A 19,792-nucleotide genomic window follows, 5' to 3' on the forward strand; every position below is an offset into this window, starting at 1 on the left:
GTATGAGCGGTGCAATGTCAGATGAAAAATACATTATTTTAACAAACTCATCTTTTGTTCTTATTATCCTGTTCTCGTGATCCCTGCCACTGTTATGTAGCAACAACAGAGTTTTCTCTCTGTACCTGTTCTTATGTTGTCTTTCTGTAACTGATTTTAAGAAACATTTATTGAACCATTCATTGAATATGTTACTGTCCATGATAGGATTGGTGTTAGTTCTGTGCATAATTGACAGAACTCTTGCGGAAAAACACTGGGTAGATGGAGGATCCTGAATCGCGCAGATTGTTAGTACCGGCAGCTTGTGAGATCCGGTAGCATTTGAACAGAGAAATGTAGTAAATTGGTCTTTGTGCTTCTCGCTTTTCGATGACTTAATTTTCTCAGAAAGCAAAGTTGTTTCTGGTACTGCTTTCCACAGTAGTCCTGTGGTTTCGGCATTGTAAACGTTCTCCCATCTGTACCCCTCCTCTTGCATATAGTCATGAAACTCAGCTTTGAAGATATCCGCTGCGGCTTGATTTCGGGATTTTAAATCTTTACCGATATCTGCTTCAGGCAAAATGTGATGTTGTCTGAATCTTGCCTCCCAACGGAGAATGGCATTGAAAGTATTACTTTCTTTTAGTTGTTCATTAAGTTCCTGAGCTTTTTGTTGTATCATTGCCCCTGTTTGTTTGGTACTGCTAGTAGCCTCTGAGTTAGCTTCAAAAAATTCTATTATCTTTTCTCGTTTTAATCTTATAGCGGACACGGTGGCATATCTAATACAATACTCCTTTGCTATGTTAGTATGAGAAATACCTCTGTTTATCATCGGAATGATTTTATTTTTTTTTTTTCAACTGTCAACTGTGACCGTTTTCGTATTGGAATCATTATTGTTAGGAACGTTTCGAATGTAAATACCGCACTGAATTGTTGTGACGAGATTTTACTTCCACAGTTACAGTCGTCGACAATTTTGATAGGGGGAAACAAATACTATATGGATTATATACGTATATAGCTAGATATGTATATATGTATATGAGATACACTATGGAGAATTATACAACATTCTGATGATTGAACGTTCGGATAATGTATGTGATGTATAATCGAGATTATATTGTATATCAAAATAACATTCGACTAATAAAATAATATTCGACCAAGAGTTGATAGAAGCAAGCAGATGAATATGAGAATTTATTATGAGAATAATGAGAACAATTTTTTTTTGCAAATAGTTTATAAATAAATGGTTTTTTGTAACTGAATTTATATCTCTATCCATTTTATAAACGGTAACCTTTTCAAGAAGACTAACAATTTATTGTTTCTGTGAATATCGCGAAGCTTGTTTTCATGGGTTTATTGCTCGAATATTTTTATGTAATTTTGTAAAATGAAAAAGTAATGATTGTAATTACAAAGATAAATGAGTCAAAAATGAATTGTAATCTTGGATAGCGGTGAATTATGGAACTACGTGTATCATCGTGCTTTATTGTTAATATCGAGTAATTTGAAAATAGTGTCCGTTTCCGGAAATAATTCAACGTTGATTATATCTATGAAATTTGAATTCGTCGAAACAAAGAATTTCATACTTTCCACATAATGATTACTACTAGTGTTAGTTTGACGTTTACAGACGTTGATCATTTTGGACGTTTGGATCTATCTTTTCCTCGTAGCAAATAATTCCTTCTTTGTAATTTACACATATATAATTTAAATATACAGGATCTTTATACAGGTACTAGCCAGCATTTTTTCTCATATATGATAAATATGTGAGAAAAATGAATGTCACTTTGTAATCTATTGATTATCTATCGACCGATTTAAGCAATAAAAAAAAAAAGAAAAATAAAATAAAAGAAAAAAAAGAAAAAAAAAACGATTTTTTTGACATTTTAATTCAGGACACTCCCTTATATCAGAAAACTGTTACTTTCTTTCAAGAAGATGTAAATATTTTAGAGGCGCATGTTTACGAATACCTGTATCAACATATACGTTTAATGATTTAGTTTAACGCTACTGCTCATTTAATAGCGTATGTCCACTAATTTGTAGATCTTCGAAAATATTAATAATAATCATAATTTTTAGTTTCATTTGCAAGATAATTAAGTCATCTATTAGGTAAAAAATAGTTGGAAAACAACAGATACGATGATATATTTACATTACAACAAAATTATAAGCCGTGACTGAAATTCTTTCTAAAGTATTGTCAGCAATTATCTTCTTTTATGTTTAATATATATTCTAGTATATCTCCGTTTAATTCAAATTCTGAAGTATTTAGCATTTTCTTTGGGCTGTAACGAGTCTAATGTTATATTTAATATTTCCTTTACACTTTATACAAATGAAATTTGATAAAACTTGTAATATTTTGCAAAATTACAAAAATAAATAATTTTACACAAAACATTGGATTAGAGATCACAAATAAATGTTAATAACTATAATAAATGCTAATCTTTCACTAACAAATTGCTTCCTAACTTGAAAACCAAAGCCGACGGATAGTTATTGAGAATGAAAATCTTGATAATATATTTTACATTACATTACATTTACATAATATATTTTTATTTAGATCGGTGAGGTCGCCATACCCAATAATTAAATTCTTAATAATTATATTCAGTTAATTAATTGCAATTGTAATTTCTTTTTCGTTTAATAAGACAAATTATAAAGAAATCGAGAAAGAAGAGAGGAAAAAGAAGCCAGTTTGTGTATTGTATTTCTTTCTATATCATATGATTTTATAAATATAAAATTTATTCCAAATCATATTTTGCACAGATTATTTACGTATCCAGCGGCTTTGGTAGATATTCGCACTGATAAATATCCGCTGATATACAGAATGGGGAATATAAATCGGTTGTATGAAAAGAACTATACAGGACAAAGTTGTGCTATATGGAGGAGCACACACAGTGGTAGATAATGCTTTTTCTGAAAGTCATTTTTTTAAATAAGATTTCAAGGTCATCATTATTTTTTTGTGGGACCATATATTTGTTTAATAGATTAATCGATCCATCTCCATATTTCCTGTTAGTAGTCGCTGCGTCGGTTTTAATAAAATTTATTATCTCTTCTCGTGTTGAATACCATACTTTTTTGCTATGGTTCTACGGGACATTATTGTTTGAGAACGTTTCGAACGTAAATATCGCACTGAAATGATCTGACGAGATTTTAATTCAGTAGTTACAGTCGTCGACAATTTTGATTAGGGGAAATAGGTACTATATGGATTATATACATATTTAGCTATATACGTATATATGTATATGAAATGCATAATGGAGAATTATATAACATTCTGATGATTGAACGTTCGGATAATGTATGTGACGTATAATCGAGATTATATTGTATATCAAAATAACATTCGAGTAATAAAATACTCTTCGACCAAGAGTTGATGTTTCGTAATTAAATTTATACCTCTATCCATTTTATAAACGGTAACCTTTTCATGAAGACTAACAATTTATTGTTTCTGTGAATATTGCAAAGCTTGTTTTCATGGTTTTATTGCTTGAGTGGTTTTACGTTATTTTGTAAGAGCAAAAGATAATGGTTGTAACTACAATGATAAACAATTAAAGATAAATCCAATGCGTTAGCAAATTATATACACTACTATATGCATGTCGGCGATGAAAGGACACCGGGTCCTCCGTTGGGATTACTTGGAAAAACCTCAATATTGTAGCATTTACAAAATAACCCAAACACAGTCATTCGAAACTTGAGACAATGAGCTTAGGCTCGAGGCGACAACCGGCCGCCGAGCTTAGCCAGGGTCACGGGATTAACGTTCCACCTAACGAGATATGCAATTACATAGCTTTCCTTTAAAGAATTGGTAGTACCGACACTTGACAATAAAATATTCCAACGGCCCCTCATGGCTTGCCACACACAGACCCCATTCTTTGGGTAATTCGCCAGATGCCGATGCATTATTCACAGTTTATGTTCAGATAGCCTGAGTAACCGCTATAAATCTTAGGATTTAGTTAACTAAAGTCCTTCAGATTGACAAACAGTCTTTATTCTATCAGTCCGTAAATCTGTCACCTATTGCGGGAAGATAGGGAGTTCTGATTTCCTCACGTACGACGCTTCCCGCTAGGAACTCTCTCTCAAGGGCGGCTAGCATCCTTTTCTAACCGCCAACATAGAAATTAACCAATTAACAGCAACGTCTATTTCCCTCATCCTCTAGTTACCGCGGCCGCTTGTCAATCTTGTACCAACTATACCTGTGCAATAAACGTTACCTCGATTGTGCAATAACAATGAACAACCCCGGCAAAGACTCGTTACACGCCCCTAACGCCAACCCGACATGCATAAGTATGCGGACACTTGATGCAACTCAAACAAAACGTTTATATAATTATTATATCTTAAAGATTATAATAGAAATATGTTTCTCTAGTGTTAGCTCTTTAATTCTCGTCATAACTGCTATTAAATGTACTGCCAAATTGAAACTGGAACGAGGATAATATACTTGTGCCAAGCAAGTCTCATATTTATTACTAAGAAATAACTAACACTTGATAAAATCTATATAAACTTATAGAATGTAATTGAATAAATGCATATTGCAATCATTCTAAACATTCAACATTGAAGAGATATGTATGCTTACAGTTACTAAACTTATCTGTTTTCATGGAAGTAATTTTCATCCATCTTCAATTGTGTTTTGCTTTTTATTTACACTAATGATTATCAACTATTGTTTTGGACAATATCGACTAATCGCAGATGGTTAACCGAAATAAGATCAGGGGCGAATGTTATATTATAGAGCTTCATTTTAAATATATTTTATTTACTTGCAATAATTTGGATGTGTTCTAATACCAATGCACGCTTGTGTATCTTCACGAGCAATTTTGATAATTCCCAGCTTTGAAATCAAATTTGTGTAAAGCAGTAAAATTTAGTTACTATTCCACATAAAAAATTAAATTGACGGAGCAACTTTTTTTTACTGAAAATTTTTTATTGTCTCGACTTGAGGGATGCATAAATTGTATAAATGAAATTCATGTACAGTAAGAAAGAATCTTAATCTGAGGACGGCAGTAAATTTAGTCGCAAGAAAGAGGATTTTAGAAGCGGCTAATAACGGTTCATTGGGATTATTGTGGGTCCGAGTAAGTTGAATGTTTGGGTTACAGAAAATAGCATGCAATATGTATAATAATAGTAGAGAACTATTAGGAAAATTTTAGTGGGCTATAGGGAGCAATTGAAAGGGCTAACACCCTGGGCAGAACTAAATATCCCGATGACTCATGTAACCTTTGAACCTGCAACTAATTAAAAAGGTATACTTGACTACCTGCGCTCCCTAATAGTTTTAAAATGCATGATGGTGGGGGTAAAAACCTGTGGTATAAAATGACATTTCGGTAGAGAGAATGGTCAGTTACGAGTAAGTTGCGACCAGTTGCACTTGCGAGTCTTTCTTCGGTGGTTGTCGAGTTGTGAGTTGTTGGTGATGAGTTTCAATCATTATAAATAAATCTATATAATAAATAAAGTCTCGTAAACTTCTGAGACCTCGTGTCGAGATTGAACAAAACAGAAAAGAAACTATTTAACAGATTGCGTTAACTAATTTAACTATTCGTGTAGTAATTGTGCAAGTGAATTGATATCAAGTGATTGATATCAATTGATATCACGACGAGCGAAGGATCAAACGCGGATAATACCATCGTGGATATCGAAGAAAAGTGTATTGTTAACGATAAGTGTGAACAAATCGAAACAGTGAAAGTTGCGGAGTTCAAAGATGAACTCCAGAAACGAAGATAAAAGACAGTTGGTAAGAAGAAAGAACTGCAAAAGCGTGTAAGAGCTTTCATTGTCTTGGAAATCGAGGATGGAGGAAGAAGACGAAGAGGCAAAAGATGAAGAGCGCAACGTGTTTGAAACACGTGTGAGAGTCGACAAGAGGAGCGCACTCGTCTTAATATTCAGAGCTGGTAACAACGTCAATGTGCAAAGCTGGTTGCTAGAAATTGAGGAAATGTGCGATCTTTGTGGTTGGATTGAGCGAGTAATGCACGCGAAGAGACTTTTACGCGTTCGGCAAAATTGTTCGTCAACTATTAAATGTGCTTTAAAAGTTACACAATAACGAAGGAAATGTTGAGTACCGAATTTGCGCAAAAAGTAGACGCGCACAAGGTGCATAAGGGATTGTCGTATCGAACCAAGGACAACGAGACATACCAATAGTATGTCTACAAAATGTTCGGCATATCTAAGCAAGTGCATATGGAGAGTTCAGTCGTGATAAAATATATCATGGACGGAATTCGTGACCAACAAAATAATACTGTATGACGCCAATGATATTCGCGAATTAAAAGAGAAGTTCGCCCTGTGTGAGACCATGAAATAAAACGCGAAGACGAAAAGCAAGCGGGTTGAAGAAAAATCCGAGAGGACGAGTCGCGACAGAGCTGCACAGAAAACAGTGCAACGGTGTTTTCTGTGCGAAAACAAAGATCATCTAAGTACGAAATGTCCAACAAAAGGCAAAGGTGCTAGATGTTTCAAATTTCAAGAGTACGGGCACATCGCATTGCAGTTTAACAATGTAAGTATATCCTCTGAGGAGGCATGTAGTGTGTCGCAATTATTACTTATTTATTAGTTTTAATTTTAATTTTAATTATTATTATTATAGTAGAGACGTTAACTCTTCGTCAACCGCGCGCGTGTAGTATCAAAAAGTAATGTTCACTAGTTAAAAAACAAAGAAGTTTAACAATTATTTAAGTGATCAATTATATTTTGCGGTAATGATTTTATTTAACGATTTCTCATATTGATTATACAAAGAACAAATTAAAGGTATTAGGTTGTCCGAAAAGTTTCTTCCGTTTCATAAGGAGATAATAGATGAACAACAATTTCTGTTTTATATTATTTTATTGAATTAGGCATGATCCATTCCGTCATATTTCTATTATTATGTTCGTGCATAATTCTAATATAAAATAAATTAATATAAAACGAATAACACTGTGCATCTATTATTTCCTTATAAAACGAAAGAAACATTTCGGATAACCTAATATATATTAAATGTTTGTTATATTTAGTTTTTATATTAAGTTTTTTATATTTAAAACTTTATTTAGTCATAAATGATAGTGTAATTTTTAAATTAATTTTAATATCACTAAATTGGTTATTTTATTATATACTGTACTTTATAAAAATAGAAATAGTAGTGTAATTAATTGGGAATAATTCCAGGTAAACAATAACTGATAATATGAACAAGAAAAGAGAAAAAGCGTTGCTAAATTGAAAAGATGCGACGGTGGAACGTCGAAGAGTTCCTTAGTATCTTCGAGCGAAAATTTCGAAGATGAACGAACGTCCTTGATCATACCCGTGAGCAGTGAACTTTCGAAGATGCCGAACAAAAGGTTGTTCGCGAGGTCGGAAGAGATACTGCTACCATTGCAAGCAGAGGAGCTTCAGAATCTACAAAAGTCGAAGATACTGTGAAGGTCTCGAAAGCACATCGACTCTAGCTCATTGAGTTTGTTGGATAACGCTGAATCTCCGTGCAAGGATAGTTCACTAGTGACGAAAATCTAAGTGACACGAACCGAAGTGAACCGGAAGATTTCGAGGTTGTCCATTGTACGAGCAAAATGAAAAAATCCGAACAGACAACTAAAGTCGATCACGCAGCGTCAATTTCACCAACATCAGCGAACATCATGGTATGCCGGGGGTTAAAGACTATGAAATTATTCGTGGGGAAATCCGAGAACCTGTAGGCAGAATATAGATAGATGTAGGCGTTGAGGTCAGAAGAAGGTTATATAGATTTTTAAAAATAAGATTATATTTTTCCATGCATTGATCGAAATAGTTCGCCATTCCTTCTAAAGAAATATTAGTCTGTTATGTCGAAATACTATTACCTTCTTTTAAGGAGGAGTAAATATTTTAGAGACGTATGTTAACGAGTACAAACTTTATTATGTTTAATGATTTAGTTTAACGTTACTCCTCATTCAATAGCGTATATTCAGTAATTCGTAAATCTTCGGAAATATTAGTAATTACAATTAATTTTCTCTTCGTTTAATAAGACAAATTATAAAGAATACAAGAAAGAAAAGAGAAAACAAGAAGCCAGTCCGTATATACGTATTTGTTTCTATATAATATAATTATATAAATCTAAATTTAATTTCAATTCAAGTTTTGCATAGATTATTCACGTATCTAGCGGCTTTGCTAACTGATAAATATCCGAATATCCGCATACTGATAATCTATTCAGTGTTGCAAGTTCTTCATCTATGTCCTTTTTTATTATTTCGAAGTCTTCCGAACTTTGTTCGCTTTTATGCTTCAAACGCATGTCCCACTCATTTCTCAGTATTACATTGTTGACACTTGACCAAGCATCATATACTATGCGACAACAGTCGCTCATGTTTAATTCGTAATGGTTATATATCAGTTCTTTCTCTGTATTGCAGTTAGGTAATGGGATTAATGTTTCCAGGAATTCTTTTCGGTATATTCGCTTGAAACATGCGATTATTCCACGATCCATTGGTTGTATGAGTGGTGCAGCGTCAAATGGAAAGTTCGAGATTCTAACAAATTCATCTTTCGTACTTATTATCCTGCTATTGTGATGCGCGTCAGAGTTATCTACCAACGACAGAGTGCAGTACCAGAATAGACTTTGATCTTTCCCAGCGAGTTGCTTTATAAAAGCTCCATAACTGTGCCGATTATTAGTACAAGCAACTTGTGACGTTCGGTAATATTTTCAGAAAGAAATGTGGTAACTTGATCCTTTCGAATTTTCGGTTCGCTGTTGATATCTCGCTGTGAATGATCAAAGTCTGCTGTGGTATCGTCCTCCACATTAGCCTTATGTTACCGGTGTTGTAAACGTTCTCCAATGTGAACCATACGTTTTGTAGGAGTTTGTTAAAATCAGCTTGGAAGAAATGCGTTATAGCTTAATGAGTTTCGAAACTCTTTACTGATATTCTCTTCAAGCGGATATCAGTGAATATTTTCGAAATCCGAATAAGGCTGCAAAGGATAACATCAAAGCTGATATTAACAAACTTTTGCAAAACGAAAGGTTCACATTCGAGAACGATTACAACGCCGATAACACAGGACTCATGTGGAGAGCAGTACCAGAACAGACTTTGATCTTTCACAGCGAGTTGCTTTATAAAAGCTCCATAACTGTGCCGATTATTAGTACAAGCAACTTGTGACATTCGGTAATATTTTCAGAAAGAAATGTGGTAACTTGATCCTTGCGAATTTTTTGGTTGGAATTATAAAAGCTCCATAACTGTGCCGATTATTAGTACAAGCAACTTGTGACATTCGGTAATATTTTGAAAAAGAAATGTGGTAACTTGATCCTTGCGAATTTTTTGGTTGGAATTATAAAAGCTCCATAACTGTGCCGATTATTAGTACAAGCAACTTGTGACATTCGGTAATATTTTGAAAAAGAAATGTGGTAACTTGATCCTTTCGAATTTTCGGTTCGCTGTCGATATCTCGCTGTGAATGATCAAAGTCTGCTGTGGTATCGTCCTCCACATTAGCCTTATGTTACCGGTGTTGTAAACGTTCTCCAATGTGAACCATACGTTTTGTAGGAGTTTGTTAAAATCAGCTTGGAAGAAATGCGTTATAGCTTAATGAGTTTCGAAACTCTTTACTGATATTCTCTTCAAGCGGATATCAGTGAATATTTTCGAAATCCGAATAAGGCTGCAAAGGATAACATCAAAGCTGATATTAACAAACTTTTGCAAAACGAAAGGTTCACATTCGAGAACGATTACAACGCCGATAACACAGGACTCATGTGGAGAGCAGTACCAGAACAGACTTTGATCTTTCACAGCGAGTTGCTTTATAAAAGCTCCATAACTGTGCCGATTATTAGTACAAGCAACTTGTGACATTCGGTAATATTTTCAGAAAGAAATGTGGTAACTTGATCCTTGCGAATTTTTTGGTTGGAATTATAAAAGCTCCATAACTGTGCCGATTATTAGTACAAGCAACTTGTGACATTCGGTAATATTTTCAGAAAGAAATGTGGTAACTTGATTCTTTCGAATTTTCGGTTCGCTGTCGATATCGCGCTGTGAATGATCAAAGTCTGCTGTGGTATCGTCCTCCACATTAGCCTTATGTTACCGGTGTTGTAAACGTTTTTTAATGTGAACCATACGTTTTGTAGGAGTTTGTTAAAATCAGCTTGGAAGAAATGCGTTATAGCTTAATGAGTTTCGAAACTCTTTACTGATATTCTCTTCAAGCGGATATCAGTGAATATTTTCGAAATCCGAATAAGGCTGCAAAGGATAACATCAAAGCTGATATTAACAAACTTTTGCAAAACGAAAGGTTCACATTCGAGAACGATTACAACGCCGATAACACAGGACTCATGTGGAGAGCAGTACCAGAACAGACTTTGATCTTTCACAGCGAGTTGCTTTATAAAAGCTCCATAACTGTGCCGATTATTAGTACAAGCAACTTGTGACATTCGGTAATATTTTCAGAAAGAAATGTGGTAACTTGATCCTTGCGAATTTTTTGGTTGGAATTATAAAAGCTCCATAACTGTGCCGATTATTAGTACAAGCAACTTGTGACATTCGGTAATATTTTGAAAAAGAAATGTGGTAACTTGATCCTTGCGAATTTTTTGGTTGGAATTATAAAAGCTCCATAACTGTGCCGATTATTAGTACAAGCAACTTGTGACATTCGGTAATATTTTGAAAAAGAAATGTGGTAACTTGATCCTTTCGAATTTTCGGTTCGCTGTCGATATCTCGCTGTGAATGATCAAAGTCTGCTGTGGTATCGTCCTCCACATTAGCCTTATGTTACCGGTGTTGTAAACGTTTTTTAATGTGAACCATACGTTTTGTAGGAGTTTGTTAAAATCAGCTTGGAAGAAATGCGTTATAGCTTAATGAGTTTCGAAACTCTTTACTGATATTCTCTTCAAGCGGATATCAGTGAATATTTTCGAAATCCGAATAAGGCTGCAAAGGATAACATCAAAGCTGATATTAACAAACTTTTGCAAAACGAAAGGTTCACATTCGAGAACGATTACAACGCCGATAACACAGGACTCATGTGGAGAGCAGTACCAGAACAGACTTTGATCTTTCACAGCGAGTTGCTTTATAAAAGCTCCATAACTGTGCCGATTATTAGTACAAGCAACTTGTGACATTCGGTAATATTTTCAGAAAGAAATGTGGTAACTTGATCCTTGCGAATTTTTTGGTTGGAATTATAAAAGCTCCATAACTGTGCCGATTATTAGTACAAGCAACTTGTGACATTCGGTAATATTTTCAGAAAGAAATGTGGTAACTTGATCCTTGCGAATTTTTTGGTTGGAATTATAAAAGCTCCATAACTGTGCCGATTATTAGTACAAGCAACTTGTGACATTCGGTAATATTTTCAGAAAGAAATGTGGTAACTTGATCCTTTCGAATTTTCGGTTCGCTGTCGATATCGCGCTGTGAATGATCAAAGTCTGCTGTGGTATCGTCCTCCACATTAGCCTTATGTTACCGGTGTTGTAAACGTTTTTTAATGTGAACCATACGTTTTGCAAGAGTTTGCTAAAATCTTAGAATCAGAACTGTTAAGAACTTAGAAAATGTTAGAATCACGAACTTTCCATTTGACGCTGCACCTCTCATAGAACCAATGAATCGTGGAATAATCGCATGTTTCAAGTGAATATACCGAAAAGATTTGCTGGAAACATTATTGTCATTACCTAACTGCAATTCGGAAGACAATGAACGAATGGTTCGAAAAATGTTTCTTAAAATCAGTTAATGCAGTGCGAGAATTATGCAACGTTCAGGTGACAAAACGTTCGGGTAATGTATGTTTGTGTATATGTATTGTATATAATCCAAGTTCTATTGTATATTAAAATAACAAGCAATATTCGACCAAGAGTATAGAAGCAAGCAGCATGAAAGTTAGAATTTACTATGAGATTATTATAAGAATAATAAGAATAATTTTATTTGCAAATGGTTTATAAATAAATGGTTTTTATGGATTATATTATACTTCTCTTATAAAATGATTCATACTAGTGTTAGTTTGATTCATTTTAAACCTAATTGCATATATTGTCCATATAACAAATGTGTGAGTGGTATAATTTAACAATTAGTCGCTGTTATTATATAAAGATTATTGTATATGTATAAATGTATCGGTGATTATGAAAGTGGCTTAAGTCACATGTTTTTTGTTTCGAGATATTTAAAGCTTCAACGCATGATCTGAATTATGTTTAATGATACGTTTCGATTACTGTTACTTTGCAAAGATGGTTTCAAGTTACTGTGATTTAAATAGACGTGACGCAAAATAAATGATAAGCTCCTTTCTTTTTTTAGATTCTCCACTTAGATTATTTTCATAATCATCGACACAAGTATGTACGTACTGATCTGTTTGTCAACATTATTTTACATCGTCAACGTATGATCAAATTTAATTGTATATTCGTGTTGTAGAAATTTGTACTAACTGTATTTATTAAATTAATATCTTTATACTTGACATATGTTTTGTTCAAAACTTTAGCTACATGTATTTTAGAGGTGAATAAAAGAAAATAAACGGAAAGTTTATTATATATCTACCGAAGTTTGTGTATTCAATTTACCTAAGAAGTTAGAAATGCATTTTGTTACAAAATTATTTATATTTACATATCAGTATAATTTTTTCCCCTGAATATAAATTTGCAGTAAATATCTTGCAACTGCTATGTACAGTGCTGGACAAAAGTATTGGCACAGCATGATTGTTATGATAGAAATGCTTATAACTACTAAACAAATTGATTTAAACAAAAAACTTTTTGACGTATTTATTTATTATCTATTCTAGTTTATTACATAACAAGAGCAACAATATAAATAAAATAATACGCAAAATAATAACAAAAATATATTTTTTGAACATTTTATGGGTGGACAAAACTATTGGCACAGTAGAATATTTACGCTTATAACTAATTACATAATAAACTTCTAATATTTTGTTGGCAGTCCTTTTCTTTTAAGGACTTCCTTTAATCTTCTGGGCATCGAGTGGACTAATTTTTTAGTGAATTCAGGTACAATATTGCTCCATTCCTGCAGAAGAACTTTCTTCAGTTCAGACTTGCTTGTGATATTATGTTTCCTAATTCTTTTTTCCAATTCGTTCCACACGTGCTCAATGGGATTCATATCGGGACTTTGAGGTGGTGTGTTTAATGTGTGGGCAGTATTATATATTATCCACTGACGAACAATATATTATCCACTGACGAACATAAAACGCTTTAAAAGTGAAGAAAATCTAGAGAATCAAATTAGGAGTGGTCGCCCTTCTAAGGTAACAATTCGAGAAAAAAGGAAAATCGTAAATATTGTAAAGAAGGATCCAAAAACTAATTCGACTGAAATTGCTTCGATGTTAAAAGCTGAGTGTGAAAAAGAAGTAAGTACCAAAACTGTACGTAGGGTATTGAAGGATGCCGGTTATTCTGCCCGTGCAGCACGAAGAAAGCCCTACATCAGTAAAATAAACCAAAAGAAAAGAGTGGAATTCGCGAAAGAGTTTGTTACGAAAGATACTGATTTTTGGGAAAAGATCATGTTTTCAGATGAAAGTAAGTTTAATATTTTTAAATCTGACGGCAGAATATTAGTATGGCGAAAACCCAACACAGAGATGGACGAACTGAATCTGCAAGCCACCATGAAACATGGGGGTGGTGGTTTAATGGTGTGGGGATGTATGGCATCATCGGGTGTAGGAGAACTTATATTCATTGATGAGATAATGGATAAATATGTATATTTAAATATACTCAAGCAAAATCTTTTGAAAAGTACTCAAAAATTAAACCTCCCCAGGGATTTCTATTTTCAGCAGGATCGAGATCCTAAACATATGGCGTATATTGTTCGTCAGTGGATAATATATAATACTGCCCACACATTAAACACACCACCTCAAAGTCCCGATATGAATCCCATTGAGCACGTGTGGAACGAATTGGAAAAAAGAATTAGGAAACATAATATCACAAGCAAGTCTGAACTGAAGAAAGTTCTTCTGCAGGAATGGAGCAATATTGTACCTGAATTCACTAAAAAATTAGTCCACTCGATGCCCAGAAGATTAAAGGAAGTCCTTAAAAGAAAAGGACTGCCAACAAAATATTAGAAGTTTATTATGTAATTAGTTATAAGCGTAAATATTCTACTGTGCCAATAGTTTTGTCCACCCATAAAATGTTCAAAAAATATATTTTTGTTATTATTTTGCGTATTATTTTATTTATATTGTTGCTCTTGTTATGTAATAAACTAGAATAGATAATAAATAAATACGTCAAAAAGTTTTTTGTTTAAATCAATTTGTTTAGTAGTTATAAGCATTTCTATCATAACAATCATGCTGTGCCAATACTTTTGTCCAGCACTGTATATACTTTCAATACCTTACAATTTACCCACGCATTTCTTTAATTCCATATACACGGAATAACCTTAACATTATCCAATAATATCTTGTAATCTATTTGGTATATATTGTTATACATGTTTCATTGAAAAAGAAATACATTGTTTTTTGTTCTCTTTTTAAAGATTCCTTGAGATATTATTTTAATGATGTACGATATTGGTGCACCTATTTTCCAAGTTCCTATCATACGTGTTCATTTATGTGATAGTGAAAGACTAGCTATTGTTTGGTAAGTCTGCATGTAAACGTCATTGACGCATTATACGTTACCTTGTACATTGGATCATGACCTTATTGAGAATAAAATGCGTTTCGAAATCCTAATATGTCAGCACTTTTTTTGTACAAATTGTTCTTTATAATGCAGTAGGACGTTTATAAGAACGATTATACGGACTAATTGAAGGACAAGAAGGATAAGAATTTTCGAACTTTCGGATAACAAAATAGACACTTTGCTGATGTTTATCTTTATATTTGTATTTCAAGAAAGAACATGGAATTAAAAAAATACGGAATGCAACTAACGAAACTAAATATTTGACTAAAGATTTATTGGTTTTGAATCCTTTTAGCTACATAAGCGCTCAACTTCCTTTGCAGATTTAATTTGATAAAATTACATTTCTTTTATACATCGTATTATCCGAACTCCACACCTAAAGCTTAAAATACTTCAAAATGTTGGGAATGTCATCATAGCCGTTGTATTCGTGTTCCAATTCATTATTCCAAGCACACATAACAATGGTACCATAGTCAATTATTGAAGAAGTTTCATCACATTGCAACCGTTCTATCACGTCGCGTCGACATTATCATAATCACTGAATCCTAGTATTGTACTCAATGCAGAAAGAGCTTCTTTTATATCTTTCGTAATATTATCTTTCATTTCTTCTTTATGGTGTCTTCAGCGTAGTTTACTAGCTTTTTTCGTGTTCTTTTTAGCGTCGTACATTTAACACCCACCCAAGTGTACGTCGCCGTATAACAGCAATCCTTTAAAAATTGCTTACAAAGCTGTATGACCCTTTCGTCGGTATTATCGTTGGTTGACAAAAATTTTTTTCTATAGAAGATCGAATTGTTTATGTACGAAACGTGTTCGAATAATCGTGATTTCATTGTATAAACTTTTATTTTCAAGCGTGAAAAAGAACGTGTTCGCAGCTGTTAATCCGAACATCTCGTTTGCCATTGAATGGGAAAGAGTTCTTGCACAATTTGCAGAAAATCTCCATGTGCCGTTGTATCTTCCTGCTGAAACTAGAGCTTACCGTGTTCCCCGGTATCAGGAAATTCTAGCAATATACATGTATCTTCCAGTGACATTCTCCTCTTACTTACTGTCACAGTCCGATTATTTTCCTCAAAGTAAGGTTCAATGATACCGAAAGGCGAAACTTGACGCTCAGTTGTTACTTCGACGTTAAATTGAACAAGACTTAGCCTCTTTACAAATCTGAGATGAATTCAATACAGAGCATCCTACGCAACTGGGCCAAACTGTGTTTTTAAAACTTGTTCTCTTCGCTCATTCTTCAAGTTTGTATTCTATGAATACAGAACTTACGCAATTAATATTACTCATTATGTATTATATATATATTTTACTAATTTTTGCCTACCGGCTATAAGATGATATTGATCTATATAAATTTCTCACACACGCTCTCATTCAACTTCAATATACACCCTATACTAGACTGTTACCTATTATTTCTTAAAACTTGTTCATTACGATTAAAAATTTGCTAAATCATTTTGATTTATTAGCAGATGCAGAATATTTACGTTGTCTTCCGCTGCATTAAAAATATTTTCCCATTTTTTCTTCGCCTTCTTTCACGCAGATTATTATACGAGCTACTTTATAATACTTTTGCAATTGTTTCATTGGAAATGCGTTTCATTTCGAAAAGAATACATTTACACCAGGAACCCTTATTTCAAATTTCACTACTTCCTCTAACAATGTAATGTTTCTTTATGATAAATTTTATAGTTTCTTTTTATCTTAATCTGCTTCGTTTTCTATTCGTCTTTCCTATCCTTCTTATAATCTTCCCTGTTATTGTATAACTTGTATAAATAATGCTTGCAATCTTTTTGTAAGATTTTTCGTTTGATACATAGATAGATATGTTTCATATATTTCTATATACAATAATAAATAAATAAATAAATAAATAAATAAATAAATAAATAAATAAATAAATAAATAAATAAATAAATAAATAAATAAATAAATAAATATATATACACACACACACCATATACAGTCTTCGTGCTTCATAAGAAATTGCAAATATTTCAAATTTATAGCAACATTATATTTTTTCCTACTAACAAACACATAATCGTTATGGATTATTAATTGTAATATAATAAATTTACTTTCGTCTGAGTACAACACTGAATTTCGAAGTTTGATAGTTCCGTGTTTCTTCGTTAGTTTTATTTGTATAAGATTTCTTATCTATGATTCGTGAATAGTACAAGGTGCTCCAGGATGATTTGTCACGAACACCGTAGCGTTATGCTACACCTCTGGATCGTTGAAGATCTGCAAAAAAAGCAGCCACAAAATTGACTTGGACCTTGAAGTTCCAGACAACATTTTTTTTCATTGCATCGTATCCTATTCATCGCGAGGATAAAAAGTGTCGGAGGAACCGTGTAATTCGCAACTCATCCGTTCTTTTGGAAAAGAATGTTAGTTCCAAACTAAAAAAAAGTTTCATTGCTTTTCCAACTCGCTTTATTTTTAATACGCTTACATCTTGCAGTCAGATGCAAGAAAAATAGTTTTTATAGTCTAATGTCGCTGATAAATACCTCAGAGTCACCATTATATATCTCGTGTCCTTTTTCTTTTCTTTCTTTCTTTCTTTCTTTCTTGCTGTTTAAGCAGCGCCGGACTCGCATTTCTACATTCCGTGCATGTTCCTACCGAAGAGTACGCATTGACTTTAGACGATGATAAAATTGGTGAATCAGTCGATGATGGTGCTCCACCTATCTCACACTAGTCGACCGATACACAATTTTTTGAATGAAATGTTTAGATCGTGTGTCGTCTTCTAACTGTTGTCTTTTTTTTTTACGGAAGAAAAAAATTTTTTTAGAATCTTTCAAAGGTAAACTATTTCACATCTGCGTTTCTGGCTGATTAACGCCTTGTTCTTTTATGATGTGCGAATTTCGTATAATATAGCATACGTAATAATTATGTCGATAAACGGATCTATTTGACTTCGTCAAGTCAAACATCGAAATTTAAAAAAGTTTCACAAAGTTATTCCACATTTACAAGCTTGACGCTCGCAGTAGTCCGCAGTTATTTTATATATTTACTGATCGTGGGTTATACAGTTGAGATAACGAAAGGTCCCCGATAGATTTTTCGATATATAGACAATTTTTAACTAATAGATACGTAGATATTATGATCGCATGACAAGTGAAGCAAACCTTAGTGACAAATAAAGATCGTTTATTGTTTTGTGATAGAAATTGTTTTTTATTTAATTGTTTTCGTCATCGCGTTTATACAAATGACATGATGACAACATATTACCAAAGATCTACAATAAAATACGTAAATCTATTTACACTATGAAATATGTACAGAATTTTCTTATAAAGCAGTCGGAAAATCGTGAATAATTTGAAAAAGTTTGCGATAGCTACGGAGCAGTAAACAATCTTCATCTATAATATTTTTTTAAATATTATTTTACACTTTTAGCTGGAATATCCGAAACCCAATATTAGTTGAAACTTGTTTCAGATATCCCATTTAAAACATCATGCGAAAATTTTCCCACGCAACTGTATGTACTATTCGCTCTTCGCACAACGATGAATTGCGGTTTTCGCGATAACCATCATGCGATTGTATCGCTTGACAGATTTCTTAGATTACGTGCAGGTTTGCATAACCATTTGTACGTTTGCTTTCCTTATTGAATCGTGGGATTTTTCACATTGTTTACTATTTCCTCGTTCGTAAATTTATTTCCTAATTTACCGATAATTATCTACATTACATCTTTTTTGAATTCCTTTCATATCGAACAATGTACAATGGTCCCACGAACTATAGATGCACCGACGAAAAATTAATTCAATCGTTTTCGAAATTCTTAAGAGAAATGGCTATTTGAAAAACACGCAAGATGTTGCGCTCTGCTTTATTTTAGCGAATAATACGTGACATAGTAAGCATCGGTGCACCATGACGTATTACTTTGGCGAAACTCCAATATTTTGGGATATGGTTCGAAGCAAGTACGGTTGCTCACAAAACTACTCGAACAATTATCATAGAAAATTTGTACAACGTAAGCAGAAAGATATTCGGCTGCTTGCCGGACGGATGTTTTTTTCGATTAAGTTAGACAGGCCTTCGACGAATGCTTCCTTCCAAACTTCTGCAGTCAGAAATAACTGTCGCTTACGATAAATATATTATGTTCGTTATACAACATTTTTTGAAATTTCATTAACACTGCTCTGAGAGGCGATTACCGCGATCGTACGTTTAAAATATAAAGTCAGTCCGAAAATGTATTAAAAATGATAAGACATTTATTACAAATCGTCCACTCGGTAAAAAATTAATATACAGTATAAATGGTGGTCTTAAACGTATAATTAGTGCTACAATCGGTCTCACTAAATGTTCTGATATATTAATGTAACAAATGATCGACTTGAAATACTTGGGTGATCTTTTTGGTGTGGTGTATGCTTGGGTTAAATATCTTATATCTGTTATACACATATTCAGATTCGTTTCAAATTTTATCAGTATATACATAGTCGTGTGTCATTAAATTGCTAATGAAATGCTAATGAAATTTCAAGATGTTCCTTATATTCGACATGATATATCGATGAAAATTTCTGTAAGCGTTCAAATACTTTCGCGAACCGCTGTATCTTTGGTTAGATGTTAATTACTGGGCTATAAAGAAGATATAACGCTGAAACTTGGAATTTTGAATATCGATGGATATTAAAAAAAAAAAAAAAAAAAGAAAGAAAAAAGGAAAAAAAATAAAATAAGAAAAAAAAAAGATAATTGAAGAAGTGATCGATTTGGCGA

At 33.2% G+C, this 19,792-nt stretch overlaps 1 protein-coding gene across 14 annotated transcripts in view; it reads left to right on the plus strand.

Annotated features, from left to right (window-relative positions):
- Positions 1 to 19,792, plus strand: part of LOC132908951 (serine/threonine-protein kinase mig-15) — an 84,853-nt gene that overhangs the window by 22,524 nt on the left and 42,537 nt on the right. The gene's annotated exons all lie outside the window — the stretch shown is intronic.

The sequence above is a fragment of the Bombus pascuorum genome, chromosome 7 (assembly GCF_905332965.1).
Source record: "Bombus pascuorum chromosome 7, iyBomPasc1.1, whole genome shotgun sequence".
NCBI lineage: Eukaryota > Metazoa > Arthropoda > Insecta > Hymenoptera > Apidae > Bombus > Bombus pascuorum.